Below are 14,008 nucleotides of genomic sequence, written 5' to 3'. Positions count from 1 at the left end.
AACAGCCGTCCAGTACTCCAGGTTTTCAGCGGTGATGTAACATTGATATATCCATGACCTCAATCTAAATTCAATATTACAAAGAATATTCAGGAATGCAGCTAATTGAATAAGAATACGTTGATTTGGAGATTTCCGTACATTATAAATTTATTTATCTATTTAAATGTATGATGTACATCATCTGTAAGAGTTGACATTTTCCCATTGTTGATGTTAAGGTCTTCTGTAAATTTATTGGGACCTGTGGATTCTCACCGGATGGATGTCAATAGACACTGGTCACTAGGAAACCTTAATATTAACAATATAGAAACACAATCCCTCGAATAAAATTTATGTTCGTTGATTATGTTAGTGGCTAACTTAACTCAGTAGATCAATGAATTGAGAATTGGGTGTTTTAACAAAAGGTATTGAGCTCGAGTCCCAGCCTAGATATTAACACTTGTAGATACATCTGGTTGACAAGTTTGAAATAGGACGATACATGAATCATGGATTCCATTATTAGTCACTACTAAAACTTAATTATTTTATCAGTTAACTATTTTTGAACAATGAAAGTAACATGAAAGATTAGTTTATTTTAAAAATACAGGATAAGCTTAAACAGCTCACAATTAAATATAATTTAACTATTTTTTTTAATAGTTGAGTTCATGAGTCCATTGAACCTAAATACACATTGCTGACGAGTCTCACAGTAGTACGAAACGGTCGTCCAGTACTTACAGGTTTTTCATGGTGGTCCAGTTTCAACCGGCTCATGAACTCAACTATTAAATTGCTATAATATCCACAAAAAATCATTCTGATATTTCTATTTTCTGTCGAAAGATTAACCTTTGTGAACTAAGATAATTTTATCTGAAAGGATTATAATTTCTGCTGATCGGCAAAGCAAGAGCAGCATATATACAACGGAAGAACATCTGGAACTCAAAACAACTGTCAACCAAAACCAAGGTCAGAATTTTCAATACAAATGTCAAGACAGTTCTACTGTATGGGGCGGAAACTTGGAGAACTACGAAAGCCATCATCCAGAAGATACAAGTGTTTATTAACAGCTGTCTACGCAAAATACTTCGGACCCGTTTGCCGGACACTATCAGCGACAACTTACTGTGGCAGAGAACAGACCAGATCTCAGCGGAGGAAGAAATCAGGAAGAAGCACTGAAAGTGGATTGGACACACATTGAGGAACGGACCCAACTGCATCACAAGGCAAGCCCTCACTTGGAATACTCAAAGCCAAAGCAGGAGGATAGGAAGATCAAAGAACATATTACGCCGAGAAATGGAGATAGATATGAGAAGAATGAACAATAATTGGATAGAAGTAGAAAGCAAGGCTCAGGACAGAGTGGGCTGTAGAATGCTGGTTAGCGGCCTATGCTCGATTGAGAGTAACAGGCGTAAGCAAGCAATTAGAAATAATAGTAGCTTTTAAATAATTATACATAGGATAGATTCACTAAGGTTATATCAATGAATATGATCTTATACTCATTTTTCATTAGGATGGATGATTAGTGTCTGATCCATAAATTACAATATGAAACAGATCAAATGAGTTCATGCTCATAATTAATAATATACACTGACATGTATAAATATATATATGAGTAAACTTAATGTAATTCATTTGTATACCCTACATTTGGACAAGTAAACATTCATCTCTGGATATTTAATGTATAAAAAACTTTTCATTCAATTATAAACCATTGTAAATTATATTGAACTATAAAAGGCTAATCAGAATAGGAATTCTGTTTAAACTTTAGACTTGATTAGTAATTTATGAATAATATTAACTATATGTATGTAAATGATACAATAATTAATATGTATAGTTTATACAAAGGATGTCAGATTAGTTTGTTTTCTGTCATATAATACTACTACTATTACTACTAATGACAATAATAATAATAGTAATAATAAACTCTTAGCATTTCATTATTAAAGCAGACAGATTTATCAGTATCATTTTTATACTGATATAATCCTTATGATAGATGAAAACTTATATGATCAATAAAAGTTCAAGTTGGTAACTTTCATTTATCATAATTAATTCACTTTATGAAATTAAAATTAAACGGTATACAAAATCTATTCTCATACAATACAGACAAACAATCAATACACTGATGAATTCCAATCGTGTCTTATTATCAATAATGTTAGATTATTCATTTATTGATTTATACCCATGTACGAGAAAATATCTTAAGTATTTATAAGCATATCCTAATTATTTCACGATCAATAAAGTGCAGTTTGTAAATTAGCTATCTAACTTAACTGTTATTTGTCTGTATGAGGTTGTGGAGATTATTAAGTTTTTGATTGAGATCATGAATCGATTGATGTTAGACCACCATTGAAAACCTGAAAACACTGGACGAATGTTTCGTTCTCCTGTGGGACTACTCAGCAGTACGCATCAACGATCCTGCCCGCGGGATTCGAACCCAAAGCCCTCGATTTCACGCACGAACGCTTCCCCTCTAGACCACTGAGCCATCCTCTAACGGTGTTAATGTCTAACTTTAACCAATCCACGAAATTGCGTGACCGTCTTCCATTGTACTGAGGTAGATACCTGTTTCTACCCGACACGGATTAGCTCCACTGGTCATGGCTTCTTACTAGATCTCCGAGAATTCCCGCACAAAGCTAGTCACTAGTGAGCACATGGTATCATCGTTGTCTAATCAATGATTTACCTAATCGAATATAAAAGAAATTTATCATCTATTCCTTTTTTAGTATATGCCCTTCTGTGTCATTGTCTTTTAATTATTTTGTTCACCAATGTGAATGGCTACATTAATTTTGAATATGAAGAGCAATAATTCTAAACATTTTTTCTGTAAAAAGGATGAAGAAACACTAATTGGTTATGTAGAAATTAAGAGTACATATAAATAACTGAATCAGTATAGTTGGTTAGTATGTACATATTCCCAGTTAACAATTAACATTCAAATCTAACGATGTATATAATTGGTTGGTCACTGAGTAGTGACCAGTCTTATATTTGTCTAGTCTCTTATTAGTGAAATCTCAACATAATAAATATGTCAGGTCACAGAAACTTGTAGCCATGTTATAACGATGGATGGAATTCGGACAACAATAAAGGACAATGGTAATTGTTTAGTGATCAATCAATTTTAAATATCTCATTCCTTTAGGATACCAGTTGTAACCTTATTAGCTCAGTGGTAACGTCCGATGACGTGAAACTGGATGACACAGTTTTCGTGAATCCTATCAATATTACTGACAAGTCTTGATAACAAATTCAAGCAGAGGAAAACCTATGTCAGAAAGAGTTTCCTACCGACTTCACAAGACTGTATATAATGTCAAGCGAAAAAATGAGGAAATCATTTATGATATAAATAGTCAGTAGAAATGGTTGGGTGAGAGGGGGAGTAATGTGAATTAATTAAGCGCATCTGTATCTTCTTAAAGAATAACTACTTCCAACCGTACTCTGTTCAGTTGTTTCAGTTTAGGATAAGTATTTGTTTAATGATAATTCATCTGCTTTTATTCAACAGCCGATTCATTTTACTGGCTACCATTGTGTTCGTCTAGAAGACCCAAAAGGCATACGAATATTTCCAAAACAATTGTTTCGTAACAGATTTTACTGGCATTGAACGAGGGACGGACAGTATCTCACATTGAATGAAGTTAGAAATATGAACTATCGGTTGGTAGTCCAGTGGTCCGAAAGTCAAACACTTTTAGTGAGGCTTAAAGCAGTTGGGTTCGATCCTGGGAGGAGTCGTGGGATTTTTGGGTTTATTTGACGGACGAGAAAGCATGTATCACATTGAGTACTTTTTACTGGTTAAAGGCTATAAAAACCCCATACATGCAGGCGATCAGTCTCATCCTCTGGCTTAGACGGTGAGTGATGAGGGTTTGGATCCCATAAGGAGAATCTGTTCTTTCAATATTGCAGATAAATCTTATAGGCGAATGTCAAATCAAATGAAATATATAGCGAAAGGCTTGTTGTCTAATGGTTTCAACAACCTGAAACCAAAAACGTATGATATTCATTTTGACTACTATAAAAAATATTTTTGAAACTGATTGCTACGTGATGAGTTGTATTTAGAGCTTGTCCTGAGAGATTGAAAAGTATGCCAATTATAACCTTGATATTTCTAACCTTAATTTACAAAGGCGGATTTTAGATCCATATATAGATAACTGACTTCTTATAGATTGCAAGTAAATAGGAAGAACTAAACGCACTGTTTATTCACATTCAAATCTATTCCCATAATACATTTCAGCACATTCTACCATAGTAAATTCAATTCAATTCGGGTAATAAGAGTCACTCGTAATACTGCTTCCATTTGTAGAAAAATACATCTGACTACTTTATATCAATATATTTTTGAAAATTATCGTAAACATTATTTGAATCGATTTGAAGAATGATAAATACTTGCTTTGTTCTATCATTTGAGATTATCTACGTTTATATATGAGGGTGTAAGTATTACTAAATGTTATGTGTGTATGTGTATACAAGCGAGCTCAGGTGTAGACTAATAGTCTTAGGACAACAGCAGTAATAATATTAATATTAATAGTATTAATAGCAGTTCTACTGTTAAATCTCTTTTATTCTCTTTTATGAGGAAACATAAATTATTAGCATACACCTCTCCACAATTTCGATTGTTGGTCTGACCCACAAGAATTTTCATACCCTTTTCCTTTGCAAAATTCCTTTCTTCTATACAGAATTATACAGAGTGAGAGATAGAGAGATGGGTAGAGAAAGAGAAAGAAAAAGTAAAACCAGACCAAGTTTTTTGTTGTTTTTTTTTTCCAACTTTTTTTCATCTTCATGAATTGTCATTTGCTTTTTTAGTAAAAAAAAAAGGAGAATAGAAGGACATAGATTTTCTAATATTATTGACATCAATAGTGTATTATCATACACACACCAACATGCATATCCATATTATTCACAATAATCATTAAATTACGTTCCATTGGTTCGGCTGTCTTTCTGCCGTTTCATTCGATTTGACCAGTCATAAAACTGGTCAGGTAGAATCACGCGTTTTCTATACTCTAATTGGTTGATTCTTAGGAATTCCTGTTATGAAGTTAGTTGTAAATAAGCGCATTTGTTCGTTTGTATAAAATAGCATATTATGATTATGATAATTTTCTTTAGAAATCTAAAGAGAGAGAGAGAAAGAAGGAAAAAACTAGTGAGAGAAAAAAAATACCTACAATATAAGGGGAATGAAAATAAATGAAGAGTCTTTGTGTTCATTGACATTACTTTGACTAGTTTATTTCAATTCATACATCCATTATCGATATTGTTCTTATAGATACTGGTTTATAATTAAATTATTTAATACACAGATTATCACAATTACAATTCTTTCATCTAATAATTTCAATATTCTCAATTATTTGAATCTAGAAAACAGTGATTTAAAACGAAACGATAACTATTATTGGTATAATTGTACATATATATGGATGTACATTGGGGATCTTCAATCGATTATTCAACATTGAATTAACTAATTGTAAACAATTATAAAGTAGTGGAGAATATAATTACTTATACATAGATATATATCTATGAATTGAATTGATGAACATTCATAGTAAATTTGCTTATTTCATGTATATACTTTAAAAGGTATACACAGATATATATATATATATATAAATATATAGAAAATACAGTTAAATGTTTATACATTCATCATAATAAAGCTGATTCATTTGTACGAAATCTATCGTTGTTATTTAAAAAAGGAAAAGAAAGTAAACAATTACGCAATAATAAACAACGATTACATATGATGACTGCATTGGCTATTAAATATGAAGCTGATTTTTCAAATCAAGAGAATAAAATGGGTAAGAGTAATATTTTGTTTATATATATATATATATATATATATATATATATGTACGAATAAATACTGAATAATGGAATGGTTATGGTAACACAGTATTTCTATATAATTCTGAGTATATACAATTGTTAACATTTATTAAACATTGAAAATGTTATAATTGTTTGGCATACAATGGTGTACGGTGGTGCAACTTCGTGGATTGGTGGAAGTTAGATATTAACACCGTCGGGTTCCGGCTCAATGGTCTAGTTGGTTAAGCGCTTGGCGCGAGACTGATAGGTCCTGGGTTCGAATCTCGCGGTGTAGGATCGTGAATGCACACTGCTGAGGAGCCCCACAATAGGACGAAACGGCTGTCCAGTGCTGCTAGGTTTTCCATGGTGGTCTAGCTTCAATTGACTCATGATCTCAACTATAAAATTACTAAAATCCCCACAAAACCCCCTTCTGATAAAATCTAACACTTGAAGAAAATTCATTTTAATAAAACTAATATATTGCATACAAATTTTTAGAGTAGTTTATATATCATCTAATTTTTTAAGCTTAATCATGGGTTACAAAAATGTGAATCATAACTGCATACATTTGAAATGGAGAAGTACAATTGATTGTTTATATGGTGGATATGTTCTTATGATAAATAGACTTTTCAATCCCTAAAAAGTTTTACATAAAGAGAATATTATGTCATAATCCATTCACATCTAAAATAATATTATTTGAATAGTAAAGGTGGTTGTTATACGGTTAAAGGATTTAACCAAGTAGAAAAATGTTTTCTTCTATCAAGAATTGTAAAACTAATTTAACATGACTCAATTTCACGAGTACAATGGTGGTTCATTTAACCTTGAGTTATACTTCGTTTTTTGTATATGAGAGCTTTTTATTCATGTTCAAATGTTTAAAGTAAAGTATAATGCACACATTTTGAGGTTGTCTGGAACTACATAATCAGAAATTCATCGATTTAACTACTTAATATAGTAGTGTAATGTAAAAAGTAATATTGAATTACGGTTGCGTCATCTCACGAATTAGTTGGATTTACAAATGTAAACCAGTGAATGTTATCTCTATGTTCCGAAAATTAAGCACTCGTTGTTAAACTGTAAGATCCTCTTCTTGATACATAATAGAGTCATTATTGTTCACTATTTAGCAGTCTCATACTGAGACGAAACACCCATCAACTACTTCGTGGTTTTCAATAGTTGTTCTATTTGATTCCAGTTCATAATATAGAAACTCAAAATATCGAATTATTTTATAACAACTGAATCGTGATATTACACTTGTTTTTCCCAAAATAATGAACAATAAAAGATTGTAACATGAATTCATGTACCTTATAAGATGGTGTTCATTGTTGAAAAATCTCAAATTCGGATGAAATAACCATCAATTGTTTTTCTTAGTTGTTGGTTATTTGTAAGTTGATTTGGATCTTTGATGAGAACTAACTTCATATATTAAAATGTTCTTATTTCATTCTGAACATATTTGTGAAGCTAATTCCCTTTATTTCCTACTCTTCCTATCTTTTTATCCAAGTCAATATAAATACAAAGAGATTAGATCGATAACTTAATTCAGAAATAATCGTAAAATAATATTTATAAGTTCTTTTAGTATGGCAGCATAGTTTAATTACGCCAGCTCTTATTTAATACAATTCGGACTGTACTATATTATGTTATATCCTCCTCAATTTACAACAATATACTGATGCATAATCATTTGTCCTATTGATTGCATCCAACTTAATATTTAAATTAGCTGTTACATTTACCCACTTTAAGGAAAACAGAAAATTTGTACTATGTTACTATTACACCTTGAGTATGACTATTCATTTAAATCTTCATCATTCCTTTATAAAGTTAGATTGATCTTAGCTTATGTTATTTTCATTGATCGAGGGCGTAAATGTAAAGAATACAACGGCCCATAAACCCTAAGATGATCATATCAAGAGGCAAAAAATATCAGCGTGCTCGATTTGAAGGCATTCTTTATCCGTGACAGCCAATGATGCCATCCTATCTATTTCAACTATAATAGACAGATTGAGGCTCAAGGTTGTTACCTGTTAGTCAAAATCTATAAGCTCCAATTTCCAACCACCTCTACACAGACATAATATATAGAACCATACATTTAAATAGTGAAATGATTATGCAACAATGAAATTGAAGGGTACAATAGTTTGAGAAATAATACATAATCTGAATGAGACTCAGTGAATAAGTGATATGATGCTCATCGCAAGACCTGAATATCCTAGGTCTACTCGAGTGCAGGAGTGTAAATATAAACTGGTTAGAATTCCCAAATTAGGACAAACACTATAAGCAGTGATGGATTGTAACTAGCAGTAGAGTACTGGAAGTATTCACACACACGCACACACAAGTAAATATATACGTAGGAACACTAATAAATCAACAGAATATACATTTCTTATATTTCCTTGAAAAAGCTTGAACCAGATTGTCAGGAGAAACGGTGGATTTACTTCAAAATTCATTCGCTGAGATTTTACAAATACATTCTTCCTCTTTAATGTCTCACATTTACTCGGCGCCCAAATACTGTGAAACTATTTGATCAAATTTAGACGAAAGTTCTTATTTAGAACATACATTGTTTCATGAATATACAACACAGTTGTACACACAATTATGAATATATATACACAATAATTTCTATGACATAATGTAACTGTTAAAGGCATTAAATATAGTAGATTCATAGACTAGGATTATCATATATGATTCCATTATAAAGTAACATTGCTAATAAGATAATCGAAAGCCAAGAAGGCGAAAATAAACAAACAATTCTATTTAACTTGTTATTCGTTATCATTGTTTCGTACATTAGTTTAATGATTGATGATTACACTTAACACTTTCACAAAAGTGTGATAATTACAGATAAAAGTTCAATTATCCATATTTAATTCAACTGTATTTAATTTGCAATAGAACACAAATGTTAATCAGTGTCAAAAGGATAAGTCTATCCTTATATTTAGTTCAATTTTAACCTTTTAGATAGATTCACATCAAAGTAAGATTGTTTAAGTTCCTATATAAAGTTGTTTTTTCTTCTAATATTTGAATTCATGAGTCGATTTAAGTTAAAACACCATTAGAAAACCTGTAGGCATTGAATGGCTGTTTCATCCTAGTATGAGACACCTCAATAATACGCAACTATGATCCTGCATGTAGGATTCGAACCTAGTACCTCCCAATGGTGATCTCGGTTAAATCGACTCATGAATTCAACTATGTAAATAGAGTTTTTCATTACATTTTTATTTTATATAAATCATCTTGATTGAATGCATTAGTATAAACGTTTTAAAATGAATACATATTAGTAGATAGTATTAACCACAGATTGATCTCATTTAGAGTATCGTTGAAAACCAAAGAATATTGGACAATTATTCCATTCTTTAGCAGTTCATACCCACATACCACCGAAATCTTCTGGTATCACTCTTTTTATGAATGAATGGATGAATAGAACAATCTTCTTTACAAAATGTTAATAAAATACTGAATACCAAATATGATATTTACATTTTTAGAATTAGTTGACTTGAATAATAAAAATATGGTCATAATATGCCCAAAGTTTTTGTAGAAAAGAAATAGTATGATGTACAGTCAACTAAGTGAAAAGGAAGACAACGGATTATCAATGCTTAAAAACCAAAAGATCAAAAATAATTTTTCCGTCATGAAATAATAACAAATATTGGATAATTTTTTTAAAAATCCCATAGAACATTAAGTAATAGTGTTTGTTCCATTCATTTATATTGGTTGTTTAAATCTTCCCATTGATATTTAAGACTATAACTGATTATCTCAAGTTCACCTTAAGTCACAAGCATTATAAGCAGAGGTGGATGGTGATCAATAGTGAAATCCAGGTTATACGTCACGTCTTATTTGAGACTCGTCAAATGGATGTACTTGGCGTTTGAAATGATTCTGTTGATAACGTTTGTCCAAAAATTCTTTGATTAAAATAAATCTATCGTGATAGAAAAAGACTTTAAAAAAGCATTTTATTACATCTTTGGAAGTATTTTAATGTGATGTTATCCCGTGTTAAACTTGTTCATGAATTTTAAACGGAAATTAGTGAAAATGATGTAACGATAGTTTTCTTATACCACTTTCGATTCTGTATGGATTGACTTCAATGAGCAGTTGGCTTTTCCTACTAAAGAAAAAAACTATTGTCTTGCAATAGACGAAAACTATATACAAATAAATTCACTTGGTATTGTTTACTTGAATCTTCCCATTGATGCTTAGGACTGTTATTGGCATATGTACATACTGTGCGGATCGCCTTAATTCACAAGCGTTATAAAAAAAGATGGATAGTGGCCAGCAGTGGAATCCAGGACACGTGTTTCGTCCCATTTGAGAGATACATTCAGCTGACGAGTCCTAAATAATCTAAAAGTTTCTAGTTTTAAACATTTATTGGTGGACATAACAGGGTTTTTATGGTTTTATATATACACATAAGTGGTTCACGTCCTAAATTGATCTCAGATAAGATACCACAAAAAGCAGGGGGACATTGCGAAGGTGGTATACGATTTCTCGAAATCATACTCCTATGACACCACCTGGAACCATATCTAGGACCCTCATATGTATGAATTGCTCTATTAAAATAGATAAGAATCAAAAAGAGGCGGAAACTTCACAACTTCACAGTAATCTATTTCGTTTATATATCAGACTAAATAAATACAGAAAATTTACAAAATTTATTACATCCTTGATGGATTTTATCAGCAACGTTCTAATTCTTATAAAGTATTGGAAGATGACAATTAGAAAATTTACTGGGTCTAAAATAATTCAAGAATTCATTTTAAGCTTGTTGCATTATCTACCCCTATCACGCAATAAGATCTAACTTTTAACCAATTTTCATTTTATTTTAACCATTTCTGTTCAATGAATACATCTCATAATATTGGTAACTAAAATAAATTTCCATTCAACTTGATATATCTTGAGAGGAATTTAATAATATTTGAGACATAATTAAATACTCTTATCTGGTGTATAAGTTTGATTAAAGGCTATCATTTCTGTATGCACTGAAATCAGTCTGTGAAGTGACCAATTTAGTAGTTAAATTTACATTGATTCTCTTTTCAAAAGAGAAGTCAATAGTTGTAATTGAATGAGATAAACTACTAAAGTCTTCTTGTAGATCCTAATCTCAAAAGTTAGTTTTCACTGTTGACTGATATCAACTAAAGAATAATTGAAATAAGAAATTGAAAAGCCTCAGACCTCTTTTTGTTCTAGTTTAAGACCTACCAATGATGTATATCAATGAACTTTCATATGCAATGATTTGGCATATAACGCCATTGGTTTCAATCAGTTTGTTTTATATTTGAATCCCATTTCACCTACTTCGGTTTGACTAACAAAGCAATATCACGAGTCATTACACGAAGAGTAGGTGAAAGGAATTTACTCATATAAATCTGTACTTCTTAGATGTATTGAATTTTTTTACCCTAGATCAATTAAAATACAATGATGAAGAAATTATATTTGGATTACTGAACTGAAATGCAATGGTCCATGTCTCAACTTTCAGTTACCTCTCGATATATCTCAATGACAATTCAATTAGAGATGTAAATTGAAAAAAATTCATTGTTTCGATATAATGAACTTTGAAATTTATGACTTCATATTGAAACTATCTAAACACTAATAATAGGTGAATAAACATGTTTCGTTTTTGATTACTCCATAGTTTTCTAGACAAAAAAATTATTTGTATCAGAAGGGGTTTTGTGGAGGTTGTAGTAATTTCAATAGTTGAGATCATGAGCCAATTGAAGCTAGACCACTATGGAAAATCTGGAAGCGCTGGACGACCATTTCGTCCTATTGTAGGACTTATTCTGATACTAATCAACATATGCTCACTAGTGACTGCCTTCAAGAGGTATATCCTGGAGTTCTAGTGAGAAGCAGTGACCAGTGGATTTGTTAACATTAGTATTATCAATATAGGGTTGTGGAAATTCGTTAGTTTTAATTCAGATCATGAAACAATCAATGTAATTATGTTTATTATTCATCAGTGTAGAACAATAGTTACATTGTAGACAGTTGTAATCAATACCAAAAAAAGGAAAGAAAAAAGTAGGCGATTTAATTCATAATGACAAATTCTAATGTTCTAATGTCCTTTTCTTAGTCGTACCCTACATTCTTTGACTGTTCTAAACAATCGTAGTAATGTTCAATGGTAAATATTGTAAAATCATTAATTTTACATCAGAATAGTATTAAAAGTATATTTCTTATACGTCAATACATGTATATGTATATTTATTTATTGCATTTTACACGAATACATTTAGAACAATATACCATTTAGTTGTACAGATGAAAGGACTAGTAGCTGACTATATTAATATATAGTATATGTTAGTACACCTGTGTATATCTCTGTATATGAGTTATGATGTATGTTATTATCTTTATTAATTATAAGGAAAAATAATTCAATTTATTTCATACAATGTCTGCTTGAATTGTAGGTAATTATATCCCTATGTTAACTCTTAACACTACTGCCACGACAACAGTCTTTGTTTTTTTTTCTATTATTGTTACTATTATTATTATTGTTATTATCGTCAGTATCATCACCTTCATAATTGCCGCCACCTAGTACCGATTTATTTCTATTTTTATAATGACCGTCATTTCGTCTTTTTTTTATTTAAGTAGTCAAATGCCGTTATTCTTATCTCATATTTTCCATCTAGTTTATTTTACTAACACTTTCATTCAATGTAATAAAAACAGTTTTGATTTTTATTAAACAGCTGATTCCCTCTTAAAAGTGTATGTATTTATTTAAACATGTATCTGTATATTGGTGTGTGTATGTGTGTGCATGTACCTATTCGCGTATGTGTATGTGTGCGGAAACTATTTCTCTTTTTTTAATTTTCTTTATATTTATCAGAGAGAAATTCCACACTTTTACTCTTCTATACTTAAAATTGTAGTGAAAGGCGCGTGTGAATAAAACAAAACAAAACAAATTCATTTTATTACTATGCACTAAGAGTAGTAATTGTAATGCTTATTATTATTGTTAATGATTATGTTCAGTGATAATCATTGAATTGAGAACACCTGTTGAAAAGTTTAAACAAAAGTTCCACAGAATATATGTTTGTATGTTCATGTTATTACCATGGATTGGTTCAATTGAAGTACATGTTAGGTAGTGTACATGCATATGTAGACATATTTTTATTCCCGTGTAGCCATTGTAAAGAAGAAGAAGAAAAAAAAAATGCGAATTTGATTGTAGAAATTTGTGTGTACATGTAACTAGAATGGTATCACTTGTAGTTATATCCCTTTTAAACTAATAATAATACTGTCATAAGCGTACTATTTCGTAGCTAATAACAATTAGTTTGAAAATGTAACCTCTATTTAAAGTAAATCCTCTTATATATCAATTTATTTGGAGCCTTCATTAATGATTGATGCTTTCATCAATATTTATACTAAAAATTCGTAATTTCTACGATCAATTCAGGTTTTGCGTATGATTAGTAATAAGCAGTAAAATATAAATTACATTAATTACATCAACAAGTGTTGTGTGTGCTACTTATATTGACATAAGTAGTAAATGATGTTAGTAGTGAACAGAAGGTCTGGCAGCAGACAGACAAGAGGATCGAACAGTTAAGAATGGAAACAGGATGCAATTTGTATGAATATACAAGAACAATGAAGTCTGAGTCATTTTGAGACAATTGGTGGACATTTTGCAAATTAAGCATTTACTTTATGATTGTTAGATTTTATTAGCAAGTCCTGTAATTTTGTGTCAAATACATTCGATTGTCCCCATCCATGTTCTGTTCATTACACAAGTATTTTCTTTGAAAATTAAGCAATCTATTCCAAAGAGTGTATTGTTAAAATGGTGAATAGTATGACAGAA

The 14,008-nt window shown here is 30.7% G+C and overlaps 1 protein-coding gene across 1 annotated transcript in view; it reads left to right on the top strand.

Moving 5' to 3' along the window:
* The first annotated feature begins 5,855 nt into the window (after window positions 1–5,855).
* The window catches only part of ISL1 (Insulin protein enhancer protein isl-1), a 59,530-nt gene continuing 51,377 nt past the window's right edge, over window positions 5,856–14,008 (top strand). The window contains exon 1 of the mRNA XM_051208466.1: window positions 5,856–5,945. The gene's annotated coding sequence lies outside the window, so the exon portion shown is untranslated. The remainder of the gene's footprint in view (window positions 5,946–14,008) is intronic.

The sequence above is a fragment of the Schistosoma haematobium genome, chromosome 1 (assembly GCF_000699445.3).
Source record: "Schistosoma haematobium chromosome 1, whole genome shotgun sequence".
In the NCBI taxonomy this organism is placed as follows: Eukaryota; Metazoa; Platyhelminthes; class Trematoda; order Strigeidida; family Schistosomatidae; genus Schistosoma; species Schistosoma haematobium.
The sequence above is the reverse complement of the archived record's forward strand: the minus strand, read 5'-3'. Positions and strand labels throughout refer to the sequence as shown.